The sequence below is a fragment of the Mobula hypostoma genome, chromosome 2 (assembly GCF_963921235.1).
Source record: "Mobula hypostoma chromosome 2, sMobHyp1.1, whole genome shotgun sequence".
Classification (NCBI taxonomy): domain Eukaryota; kingdom Metazoa; phylum Chordata; class Chondrichthyes; order Myliobatiformes; family Myliobatidae; genus Mobula; species Mobula hypostoma.
This window is the reverse complement of record NC_086098.1, coordinates 35,907,039-35,920,778: the sequence shown is the minus strand read 5'-3', so window position 1 is coordinate 35,920,778 and position 13,740 is coordinate 35,907,039. Positions and strand designations below refer to the sequence as shown.

Here is a 13,740-nt window from a genome sequence, read left to right as displayed (position 1 = left end):
GACCCACTGAATTTTTCCAGAGGTCTGTATTTTGTTCGGATTCCAGCATCTACTGTCTGTTTTTCCTTCATTCACCATGTGGAACTCATGACCATGTCTCACCAAACAGGGATTTTATTTTCTTGAGGCATCTAATTATCTCTCACTATCATAGTAACTGCCAGCTCCTCTGCCCACCTTGAGGCCTTGGACAGATATCTTGACGTGGATGTATTGTTTCTTATTCCACTTCAAACATCTGACCATTTCCCATCCAATTATCCTCTGAGACCTTGAATCTTAGTAAAGCAAATTACTTGCAAAATCATCACCGTAGCTTAGTGAAACTGACTATAGTCCCTTACCTAGTGTGAAGCTAGGCTAATTTGTCCTGGAAGTTCACTCCTTCAGTTATATTGTTATCAATCTCCTTGCTAATATCTACTTTAACTTTCTCAGAGAGCATCACGAACCATTAAGCATCCTTGTATGTGGCAACCTCCAAATGTTGGCTCAAACTGCAAACACTGTCCATTCTTCTATTCTGGGATAGTTGATTTTAACCTCTATGACCACTATATTGGATATAGAAAAAAATCATGAGATTATTGAGAGGTAGCCGTGCATTAATTAATGTGATGATCAATTCAAACTTTGTTTAAAAAAAGAATTTGATCCGCTAGACATTGCATGGAAAGGATATTTTTGCATCTGATATGAATAGAACTGACTTAGCTTTTCTTGAGCAACATAAATGTAAGTGCTGTTTTAAATATAAATCTTTTTAAGGGAACTTACTTTTCCATGGTAATTTAATATTTATAGCATGTTAGTCTACTGCAACTGACTTGTCTGCAACGTAATCCTAAAAACTTTTTTTTCAAGCATTACGCAGATCTTGAGATGATAACTAGTGCTTAATAACACGAAGCATGTGTCAGTAATGCTTTGTAGAACTAGTTTTTAAATTATTGATTGATTTAGCTGCTCAGTTCCATCTGTACCACAACATCTGGACATCCCACAAATGGGCATCTAATCTACTCATACACTGGAGACAGAATTCATTAGTTATTGCTCAGATATTACTCGTGTTCTTTGAAAAGTAATTAGTGCTAAAATGTGAAAAGTAGTAAGTATTGAACAGTTTCCCTGTTTCTATTTCAGAATCGGAATCAGACTTAATATCATGGGCATCTGTTGTGAAATTTGTAAACTTTACAGAAGCAGTACAATGAAATACTTAATAAATATACAGAAAAGCCGAGTTACATTAAGTTTATAAATGTTTATTAGATTGTTAAGTTAAACGAAGTAGTGCAAAAAAAAAGAAATTAAAAAAATAGTGAGGTAGTGGTCATGGGTTCATTGTCTATTTAGAAATCGGATGGCAGAGGGCAAGAAGCAGCTCCTGAGTTGTTGAGTGTGTGCCTTTAGGCTTTTGAACCTCCTTCCCAAACGTGTCAGTGTGAAGAGGGCATGTCCTGGGTGGTGGGGATCCTGAATGATGGACGCCGCCTTCCTTAGGCACCGCTCCTTGAAGATGTCTGGGTTACTACGGAGGCTAGTATCCATGATGGATCTGACTAATTTTACAGGTTTCTGCAAATTATTTCAGTCTTGTGCAGTAGCCCCCCCACCCCCCCAACCCTCCATACCAGACAGTGATGCATCCAGTCAGAATACTCTCCACGGTACATTTGTAGAAGTTTTTGAGTGTTTTCATTGACAAACCAAATCTCCTCAAACTCCTCAAATTCTTTCTTTATAACTGCAGTGATATGTTGCGCCCAGGTTAGGTCCTCAGAGATAGTGACACCCAGGAACTTGATATTGCTCAGTCTCTCCACTTCTGATCCCTCTACGATGATTGGTGTGAGTTCCCTCATTTAACCCTTTCTGAAGTCTTGCTGATGTTGAGTGCAAAGTTGTTGCGACAGCACTCAACTAACTGGTCTATCTCGCTCCTGCATGCCCTTCTGTCACCATCTGAAATTCTGCCAACAATGGTTGTATCATCAGCAAATTTATAGATTGTGTTTGAGCTGCACCTAGCCACGCAGATGTGGAGAGTAGAGCAGTGGGCTAAGCACGCATCCCTGTGGTGCACCAGTGTTGATTGTCAGTGAAGTGGAGATGTTATTTCCAACCTGCATGGATTGTGGTCTTCTGGTTGAGAAGTCCAGCATCCAGTTGCAGAGGGAAGTACGGAGGCCTAGTTTCTGCAGCTTTTCAATCAGGACTGTAGGAATGATGGTGTTAAATGCTGAGTTACAGTCAATAAACAGCATCCTGACATACTGTAGATGTTTGTATGGTAAGGGTGAGTTTAATATTTTATGAAATAGTGGATTCTGGTTAACTGGGCCATTGGTTACTTGGGGCAGCCCCTTATTTGGGACAACTTATAAAGAACAAAAACTAGTCGACAAAACAGCTGGAATTTCTGTCGTTTGTTTGGGATACTATGCCGCTTAATTGGGATAGGAGACTGTTGCCAAACAGTTTCTAACTTAAGTCATTTGTGCATACTTGTGTGGCCTTTAGACATCACACTGTGCTTAGAGCAAACAGTTTTTAAGATAGCGTCAGTTGTGTGTGTTTTTTTTCAATAAACAATGTTGACATTGGCAGTTGGTGAGAAATAAGCAGTAACACAGTTCAGAACTGCTTTTTCTCACTGTGGTTTCAAGCACTGAGGCTTGGAAGTGCCAGGAATGTCTGGGAGTGAAAATTTTATTTGATTTATTTACTCTGAGATGCAGCATGGAGTAGACCCCAGAGGATGCTGGGGTTGAACTCTGAACTCTGATGTCCCAAGATGTAATAGCTTCGCTCTAACTGCTACACCACTGTGGCACTCACATGAAAATGAAATGATTTCACTACTTCACAGGTTAGGAACCACAAAATATTTGAAGGAGTTGGCAAACATCTTGAATGTTACAATGAAAATGAAGATTTGGAGGATGCAATTGCAATTGTCGAAAGCATTGTATGAAAGCAGTCCATTATTTGCACTAGGTGTCTGTGCTGATATTGTTTGTTTGCATTCACTCAACAGAACACAGCAGTGGTGAATTCCTCTGTTGATAACTATTGGGAACTAACACACAGTTTGTTCTATATTTCATATAAATACATGTATTTAATCTGTTGCTCAGTTAAACGGTAGTTTGTTTTTTTTTATATATCTTTTTGACAATTTTCATGAAACTTCATTTAATTAGGGCAATTGCACAACTGGGCCAAAATGTATTGGTCTCGAAGTGTCCCAATTAACCGGAGTCCACTGTATATATAACAAAGGCTTACCAAACATGGTGCCTTTAACACAATATTCACTTAATATTTAATGAATTATTGTTGCTGTGTAGTCATTCTTGTAGTGTAGGAATTTTCAACCACTGAACATCAAACAGTATACACTGAGTTGTCTCTGAGTATCAGTGTCACTGTATTGAGACAACCCAGAGGATTATCAGTCCTTTAGTCATTGAATATTCTTAGCACACAACTTATAACCAAATACCATCAGAGAAAATTATAGGTTCAATGACGATATTTATTCTGTTGGACTTTATTATTGAGATTCTCTTCAGTGCCTTAAGCTTATTCTGTAGGCACTGATCATGCCATCTGCTCTTGTACTTGATAGAAATCATTCTGCTTCTGTTTTTAATTTTTGTTTGCTCTGCGCTCTTCTGACACACCTGCAAAGACAAAATCTTACTCATCTCTGTTGTCAAGGTTGTACATCTGCCTTTCTTTAATTTGTATTCAGAACCTCTGTAAATCTACAAAAATCAGCACATTGAGGGCCCTTTGGCCCTGGATTTCCATGTTGAGCATGATACAAAACTAAACTAATCCCTTTTGCCTGAGCATGATCTATATCACTCTATTCCCTGTGTATTCAGGTGCCTGTCTAAAAGTATCTTGAATACCACAATTGTATCTGCTTCCACTTCCACCCCGGTAGTGTGTTCCAAGCACCCACCTCTCTCTGTGTAAAGCTCTTGGCCTGACCCTCCTTTTTACATATTTTCCCTTACCCTGGCGTTTCTACCCCAAGAAAAAGATTCTCATTATCTTTAAACTGGACCCTCTCTGAAACCTCCACTTCCTTCCTGTAACAGGGTGACCAGAATTGCATGTGGTTCTTCGTGTGGCATAACCAAAGCTTTATATAACTCTGTCATGACGTTCTGATTCATGTAGCAGTGCCATATGTCGTCTTTACTACTCTAACTGCTTGCATTGCCACTTTCAGTGAAGTATTGACTTGGATCCCAAGAACCCTCTGTACATCAGTCCTGCCGTTAACTGTATACTTTGCCTTGCGTTTAATCTCCGAAGGTGCAGCACTTCACACTTGCCCAGATTAAATTTTATTTGTCATTCCTACATGCATACCTGTAACTTATCTCTGCCCTGCTGTATTCTTTTTGACCTTCTTCACTGTCTGCAACTCCTCCAATTATGTAGAAATATATCATTTAAGGCCACCATGCCGTGACTCTCCTTTCTTCACTATGCTAAAGCAAAACTTCAGGTCTGTGAAAAAAATGACTGAACTGCTTTTTAGATCCCCTTTGCACCCTTAACTTATGGGGGAAGGGAGAGTGCCTGATATTTTCTGATTGATTTAGTGTTGTTTTATTTGCTTGAGTTCTTCTCTCATTTTGAAATATTTTCAGTTAAGTGTGGGATATTAATAAACTTGTCAATTGTTATAAAGAATAATTAAATGAAATAATTTTGCCTTTATTAATAATACTACGGTGTATGGGGATATTATTACGGTGACTGGGGAAGTAATTGGTGGCTTCCCCAGAAAAAGGAGCCCGTGAATGAGGCTGTATATTCAGTATGTTACTGAGGGAGTACTCACAATCAGAGGTGTCCTAGTTTCACATAATTTCAGGGGTGGGCCGTAGACCTCAATGCACAGGCTTTCATCAAAATGGCCGAGAGCACATTGTTGTTGTGGAATGTGTGAGGGAGATATCCTCCACTTACTGTACTGAGGATGAACTTTTTAGCAGTGAAACTTGCTTAGTTCTGGTTTGAACGTTGTACTGGAAGGTAAGTCCATTTTGCTGTAGTGAAGCTGTTCCTTTAATGTGAATTTTAGATGCTCAACAAACGACGATTTTCATAAATGTTTTCTTTTAGTTATTTCTCCTTAAAACATGACATATTGACTGAAAACTCCTCAACTGAGAAATTACATCAGTCCACCTTACTGCAAGGGATGCTCGGTTTCCTAAAGAACAGGAGGAAAAGTTTACTTGGTGTAAACTTTTCACTACTGTCATTTGATAAAAATAGTCACTGAAATGGAAACTTTCTTTCAGGCAAGGGTCTGTCATGCAGAGCACAACAAGCATTTTATAAATATTAAGAACAAAACAGGAAACCAACCTCAAAAAAAAAATGTGTCTTCAGCTTGTTGGCCAGAGGCTGAAAATGAAAAAAAAACTTTAAACAAAGGCATACCTCTGAAATGTGGATAATTGATAATCATGACTGCCTGTGCCCAAGCCATTTCAGATCCTCAAGTGATTTAATTTACAGGGTTAATTGTGAATTGAGTTGCAGTAGTTTGTTATTGAGTTGGTTTCTGTTTTCTTAGTCTCTTATGTATTCCAATTGTAAAGAAACAATTCAAGGCAAATTTAAATATTCAATAGTTTCAGGGTTTTAGTCTGATGATAAATTCGTGTTACAACACTATCTGTCAGTTAAGATGGGTAGGACAAGAGGATTTAGAGCAGTAAACACTTTGGGACAAGAAGGAAGTGTCCTGAGTGGTAAAAAAGGCAATTTAGACCACCTTGTTAGTCATTCAATATTCAGGATATACTTAAGCTACATGAGTTCACACTTGATCGTGATACTTTATACATTATTGTCGCCAAACAATTGATACTAGAACGTACAATCATCACAGTGATATTTGATTCTGCGCTTCCCGCTCCCGGGATTACACATTGATAGTAAATATTAAAAATTTAAATTATAAATCATAAATAGAAAATAGAAAAATGGAAAGTAAGGTAGTGCAAAAAAAAAACTGAGAGGCAGGTCCGAATATTTGGAGGGTATGGCCCAGATCCGGGTCAGGATCCGTTCAGCAGTCTTATCACATTTGGAAAGAAGCTGTTCCCAAATCTGGCCGTACGAGTCTTCAAGTTCCTGAGCCTTCTCCCGGATGGAAGAGGGACGAAAAGTGTGTTGGCTTGGGTGGGTTGTGACGCGATTATTCTGGCAGCACTGCTCCGACAGCGTGCGGTGTAAAGTGAGTCATATTTTAAAGTATGTTATGAAGTACATTTGGAATGGGATAAATATAATCCAAAAAAGGATGTGCTGACATTGAAGAGTATTAGAAGGAAGTTCACGAAAATGATTCCAGGATTGAAAGGCTTTATCGAATGAGGAATGTTTGTTGGCTCTGGGCCTGTACTCACTGGAATGCAGAAGAATGATGGGTGTGGATCTCACTGAAACCTTTTGAATGTTGCAAGGTCTCAATGGAATGGATGTGGAGAGGAGGTTTCCTCTGCTGGGGGAGTCGATGACGAGAGGACACAGCTTCAGAATGACGGATGTTCATTTAGAAAGGAGATGAGGAGGAATTTCTTTAGCCAGAGAGGTTGTCCTTAAAAGAGACTATAGGGAGTTAGGTAGAAAGCTGAAAAACAGGACCTCCAGGATTGATGCCAGTGAAGGTAAGAATAGGATGATTTAGCAGATGAATTGGTGTAGGGGGCAGGGTTTTGGATTTCTGGATCATTGGGATCTCTTCAAGGGAAGGTATGACCATATAAAATGGATGAGTTGCACCTGATCCTGAGCTGGACCACGATCCTGGTGGGCAAGTCTGCTAGAGCTGTTGGCAAAGGTTTAAAGTAATATAGTAGGGGAATGGGAACCAGAGTGATAGGGCTGAGGATGGGGCAGTTGATAGTGAGACTGCGAGGAAGGACAGGCAGATGATAGAGAAAAATCGCAGTCAGTGGGATGAGTTAAGTGTAACGTGAGAGAAAAATTGAAAAAGGTGATGAAGAGAGGACTGAAGGTGTTATATTTGAATGCACTCAGTATACAGAATAAGGTAATGATCTTAGAAACATAGAAACATAGAAAATAGGTGCAGGAGTAGGCCATTCGGCCCTTTGAGCCTGCACCGCCATTTATTATGATCATGGCTGATCATCCAACTCAGAACCCTGCACCAGCCTTCCCTCCATACCCCCTGATCCCCGTAGCCACAAGGGCCATATCTAACTCCCTCTTAAATATAGCCAATGAACTGGCCTCAACTGTTTCCTGTGGCAGAGAATTCCACAGATTCACCACTCTCTGTGTGAAGAATTTTTTCCTAATCTCGGTCCTAAAAGGCTTCCCCTTTATCCTCAAACTATGACCCCTCGTTCTGGACTTCCCCAACATCGGGAACAATCTTCCTGCATCTAGCCTGTCCAATCCCTTTAGGATTTTATACGTTTCAATCAGATCCCCCCTCAATCTTCTAAATTCCAACGAGTACAAGCCTAGTTCATCCAGTCTTTCTTCATATGAAAGTCTTGCCATCCCAGGAATCAATCTGGTGAACCTTCTTTGTACTCCCTCTAGGGCAAGGATGTCTTTCCTCAGATTAGGGGACCAAAACTGCACACAATACTCCAGGTGTGGTCTCACCAAGGCCTTGTACAACTGCAGTAGTACCTCCCTGCTCCTGTACTCGAATCTTCTCGCTATAAATGCCAGCATACCATTCGCCTTTTTCACCGCCTGCTGTACCTGCATGCCCACTTTCAATGACTAGTGTATAATGACACCCAGATCTCGTTGCACCTCCCCTTTTCCTAATCGGCCACCATTCAGATAATAATCTGTTTTCCTATTTTTGCCACCAAAGTGGATAACTTCACATTTATCCACATTGTAGTGTTGCTAGAGATTGGCAGGTATGACGTTGTGGGCATCACTGAGTCATGGCTGAAAGAAGATCATAATTGGGAGCTTAACATCCAAGGATACACATTGTGTAGAAAAGACATGCAGGTAGATAGATTGGGTGGAGTGGCTCTGTTGTTAAAAAATGAAATCAAATCCTTAAGAGGTGATGTAGGATCGGAAGATGTTGTATCCTTGTGGGTAAAGTTAAGAAACTGCAAGGGTAAAAAGACCCTAATGGAAGTTATATACTAGCCTCCAAACAGTAGTTATGTTGTGAGATACATATTAGGACAGGAGAGTGAAAAGGCATGTATAAAGGACAATGTTACAATGTTCATGGGGGATTCAATATGTAGGTAGTTAGGGGAAATCAGGTTGGTGCTAGATCCCAAGAGAGGAAATTTGCTTCTTTGGGTAGCTTTTGGTTGAGTCTACTATGGAAAAAGCAATTCTGCATTGGGTGTTGTTTAGTGAACCAGAACCCTTAGGAGACAGTGACCCTAATATGATAGCGTTCACCCAGCATTTTGAGAGGGAGAAGATGAAGACAGATCCATCAATATTAGAATGGAGTAAGGGGAACTGCAGAAGAATGAGAGAAGAGCTGGCTAAAGTTGATTGGAATGGGGACACTAGCAGTGCTGACGGCAGAGTGACAACAGCTGAATTTCTGGAGGCAATTTGGAAGGTGCAGCATAGATACATCCCAAAGATGAAGAAATATTGTAAGGGAGGATGAGGCAACCGTGGCTGACAAGGGAAGTCAAAGATAGCAGAAAAGGAAAAGAGAGGGCATATAATATAACAAAACTTAGTGGGAAGTTAAAGGATCTAGAAGCTTTTAGAAATAATGGAAGGCAACTAAAAAGCCATAAGGAGAGAACAGATGAAATATGAGAACAAGCTAGCCAACAATATAAAAGAGGATACCAAAAGATTTTTTCTGATGTGTGTTTGCGTGTGTGTGTGTGTGTATGTGTATATATAAAAATAGAGATGGAGTGAATATTAGGCTGCTGGAAAATGATGCCAGAGAGGTAGTGGTGGGGACAAGGAAATGGCAAATGAACTTAATGAATATTTTTTTGTAAGTCTTCACTGTGGAAAGCACTAGCAGAATGCCAGAAATTCCAGAGTGTCGGGGGTGAGGGTGGTGCTGGTGGCAGAAGTGCGTGTAGTTGCTATTACAAAGGAGAAGATGCTTATGAAGCTGAAAGGTCTGAAAGTAGACACAGTAAGTCACCTGGACCAGATGGACTTCACCGCAGTTTTCTGAAACAGGAGCCGAAGAGATTGTGCAGACATTTGTAATGATCTTTGTAGTTATACTAGATTCTGGAATGGTTCTGGAGGACTAGAAAATAGCAAATTTCGCTTCACAATTTAAGAAGGGAGAGATAGATCAGGAAGGAAATTATAGACCAGTTAGCCTGACTTCAGTGATTGGGAAGATGTTGGAGTCCATTATTAAGGATGAGGTTTTGGGGTACTTGGAGGCAGATGATAAGATATGCCAAAGTTATCATGGTTTCTGTTGAAATTCTTTGAGGAAATAACAAGCAGACGAGATATAGGAGAGTCAGTGGATACAAACAAGAGAAAATCTGCAGATGCTGGAAATCTGAGTGACACACACAAAATGCTGGAGGAACTTAGCAGGCCAGAGAGCATCTATGGGAAAAAATACAGATGATGTTTCAGGAGAGTCAGTGGATGTTGTTTACTTGGACTTTCAGGTGGTCTTTGACAAAATACCGCACATGAGGCTGCTTAACAAGATAAAAGCCCATGGTGTTACTGTAAAGATAGTAGGATAAATATAAGATTAACTGACTGGCAGAAGTCAAAGAATGGGAATAAAAGAGCCTTTTCTGGTTGACTGCTGATGACTAGTGGTGTTCTAATATATGCCAATGATTTGGATGATGGAATTGGTGGCCTTGTGGCCAGTTTTGCGGACAATGTGAAGATAGGTAGAGGGGCATGTGGTCTTGTGGACGCAAGGAGTCTGCAGAAAAACTTAGACAGATTGTGAGAATGGGCAAAGTAGTGGCAAATGGAACTTAGTGTAGGGAATTGTATGTTCATGCACTTTAGTAGAAAGAAAAAAACTGAGGTACAAAGGGACTTGGGAGTCCTTGTGCAGGGTTTCCTAAAGGCTAACTTGCAGTTTGAATTGATGGTACGGAAAGCAAATGCAATGTTAGCATTCATTTTGAGAGGACTAGAATATAAGAACAAGGATTTATAAGTCTTTGATTAGACCACACTTGGAGTATTGTGAGCAGTTTTGAGCCCCTTATCTCAAGAAATGAAGTGCTAGCATTAGAGAGGGTCCAGAGGAGATTCACAAGAATTATTCTGGGACTGAAAGAGTTGAAGTATGAGGAATGTTTAATAGCTCTGTGCCTGTACTTACTGGAGTTTAGAAGAACGATTAGATATCTCATTGAATCCTATCGAATATTGAAAGGCCTAGATAGAGTGGATGTGGAGAGGATGTTTCCTATAGCGGGCACAGCATCAGAATAGAGGGTCGTCCATTTAGTACAGAGATTTTGAGGAATTTCCCTAGCTAGAGAGTGGTGAACTCTATAGGAATTCATTGCCATAGATGGCTGTGAAAGCCAAGTTATTGACTATATTAAAGCAGAAGTTGATAGGTTCTTGGTTTGTCAGGGTGTCAAAGGTTACGGGGAAAAGCCAGGAGAATGGGTTGGAACGGGATGATAAACCAGCCATGATGGAAAGGCGGAGCAGATTTTGATTGGCCAAATAGTCTAATTCTGCTTCTATGTCTTATGGTCTGATGATTTAATGCACACTACCAGCAGAGTGTCTACTTTGCATCATGGCCCACTGTGTCAAAGGCTGAGAGAAGAATCTGGAGCAGCTTTGCCTTGAAGTATTCAATAGTCCAATAGCTTTTTTTCCATTCACAATACACCCAGCACACTTCACAATCAACATAATGTAGGGAAATATGGCAAATAATTTATGCACAGCTCAGTTCTGTAAAAACAAAAATGTAATATTTGGTCAACACACATCAAAGTTGCTGGTGAACGCAGCAGGCCAGGCAGCATCTCTAGAAAGAGGTGCAGTCGACTTTTCAGGCCGAGACCCTTCGTCACGACTAACTGAAGGAAGAGTTAGTAAGGGATTTGAAAGATGGAGGGGGAGGGGGAGATCCAAAATGATAGGAGAAGACAGGAGGGGGAGGGATGGAGCCAAGAGCTGGACAGGTGATTGGCAAAAGGGATACGAGAGGATCATGGGACAGGAGGCCCAGGAAGAAAGACAAGGAGGGGGGAACCCAGAGGATGGGCAAGGGGTATATTCAGAGGGACAGAGGGAGAAAAAGGAGAGTGAGAGAAAGAATGTGTGTATAAAAATAAATAACAGATGGGGTACGAGGGGGAGGTGGGGCATTAGCGGAAGTTAGAGAAGTTGATGTTCGTGCCATGATGCATGAAGTTCATCATCATTGGTAACACTCAATGTGTAGGTGTCTGGTGTTGTAACCACCTTCAGATGTGTAGTGCAATTCCGTAGACATGATGGACTACAGTGGAATCAGAAGTCAAGAAATGAGTACTTGAATGGAAAGCAGATTACTTACCAATTCAGTCTCAGTCTTTTTCCATTCCAATTTTCCTTCTACCCTGCCGTTTCTGATGAAGGGGCTCGGCCTGAAGCGTCGACTGTAGTCTTTTCCATAAATGAGTGCCCAGCCTGCTGAGTTCCTCCAGCATTTTGTGTGTGTTGCTCAGATTTCCAGCATCTGTAGGTTTTCTCTAATTTATGACTTCCTTGGGTTTACAGTGGACTATGAACACCTTGCCACATTCTCTGAATGAACATGTTTTATAATCATCCAGCAGCAGTGGGACGAGGACTCGTGCCTGACTCGTCCATTTTGCAAGGCCAGTTCCAATGAATGTTGTTTATGAGCAACAAGTTTGGTTGAATTTCTCTTCTGTCACTAGGCTTCTCGATGTATGTTATAGCATCTCTTATACCACAGTGCCTGAGATTAGCTATCATAGCACAGACTGGTGCTTGGTTTAGTGCAAGAATTTGTTTGGTCTGGTGTAGTTTGTTGTAAAATGAAAACCTATATGTTAAAGTTTTATTACAGCTTAGAAAGAGGCCATTTTCCACACATTCTTGAAAAGCCTAGGTTGTTTCACTCTTCCATTCTGTTTCAGTAACCCTACAAGTTTCTATCAAGGGGATTGACTACCTTCCTTTTGAAATCACTCGTTGTCTTTGCCTTCTCCCCCCTTGTAGGTGGTGAGTTCCAGCTCTTGGCGAGCTCTCGGTATTGTAATTTTAGAGAACATATACCTTTACTTGAGACCAATTACCCGACAGGTTTGGATACAAACATAAATTCAGTGTTCACAGTTTTGTAGCCCTGACTCCTATCTGCGTAACTTTCAGAAAATGACAACATTAATAAAAACACAAGTAAAAGGGACCATTTTACCCGAGCCAGATCTGCTATTCTTCAACTTCACGGCTGACCTTTCACCCCAACATTGTTTCCCCACACTATTCCTGGATTCTACTTGTGTCCGGACATCGAATGATCTTTGATTTCATCCATGACTGAGCCTTCGCTACCCTTCAGGGTAGGAAATCCCAAAGATTCTCCACCTTTTCAGTGAGGCAGTTTTTCCTCCAGATTTCAGTCAGCGAATATAGGAATCCACAATATTTGGACAATAAGAGTGTGAAAGTGAATCCGGAGGCTCACTGTGCAGTCCTGTCAATCTTTCTATCCATTGAGTTACAGCACCGTCACTTCTATCTATCTATCTATCTATCTATCTATCCATTCATTGAGTTACAGCACAGAATAGGCCCTTCTGGCCCTTCGAGACGTGCCACCCAGCAGCTCCTGAGTTAACCCTAGCCTAAATATGGGACAATTTTACAATGAGCAATTAACCTACCAACTGGTGCACCTTTGAGAGAAAACTGGACCATCTGAAGGAAGCCCACACGGTCACCACTTCTTACAGATGGTGGCGGGAATTGAATCCGGCTGGCTGGTACCATAACACATTGTGCTAACCACTTATACTATCGTGCCATCCAGGAATAACTCTGTTTTATAGTCTAGGAAAATCCTATTGGTAAACAGTGGACTATGCTGAAGTCAAATTGATGCTGTAAGATGGCCTCAGCAGCCTGTTTGGTGATAGGAAATATGAGCAGTTTTCCTGTTTGATTTCTCTCATTTAGTCCTGGCTCTGGGTGTTGACTTCAGCTGATAAAAGCCAGCTAGGCAAGGGTCATGGTCGATGCAGAGTGTGGTTGGGCTAGAACATACTGCCAGGGAAGTGGTTGGAGAAGAGACATTATCAGTGTTCAACAGGCATTTAGACAGGTTTGTGAACGGGCAAGGAATGAAGGAATATACAGCAAGTGTAGGTAGATGAGATTAGTTTGGATTAGCATCATGATCAGTACAGACATCGTGCGCTACTCCCTCCGCTGCACTGTTCTATGATAATGCTCATTCATGGAGTTAACTTAATCAAGTGAAGAATCAGACACGAGAAGTGAGGAGAAACTGAGGTGAAGAAAGAAGACATGAGGCTACATTACATTCACTAAAAATAGTGCATGCTGACCTGTGCAGATCTGGTCTGTCTCATACCAGTTAATGGGTAACATCCTCTGCTGGATTGTGACTCAGTTTAGCCACTATGACAAATGAGACACTCACCGATCTGGTAGCAGTTTAATTCAGTCTCGGTGCAGTATTCAGAATGGAGT

The 13,740-nt window shown here is 40.9% G+C and overlaps 1 protein-coding gene across 8 annotated transcripts in view; it reads left to right on the top strand.

Moving 5' to 3' along the window:
- The window catches only part of blk (BLK proto-oncogene, Src family tyrosine kinase), a 90,516-nt gene that overhangs the window by 28,993 nt on the left and 47,783 nt on the right, over nt 1-13,740 (top strand). The window contains exon 1 of one of the 8 annotated variants that reach the window (XM_063035439.1): nt 4,956-5,067. The exons of the other annotated variants lie outside the window; for them this stretch is intronic. The gene's annotated coding sequence lies outside the window, so the exon portion shown is untranslated. Of the gene's footprint in view, nt 1-4,955; nt 5,068-13,740 lie in introns of those variants that run through there. 8 annotated transcript variants of the gene reach the window in all.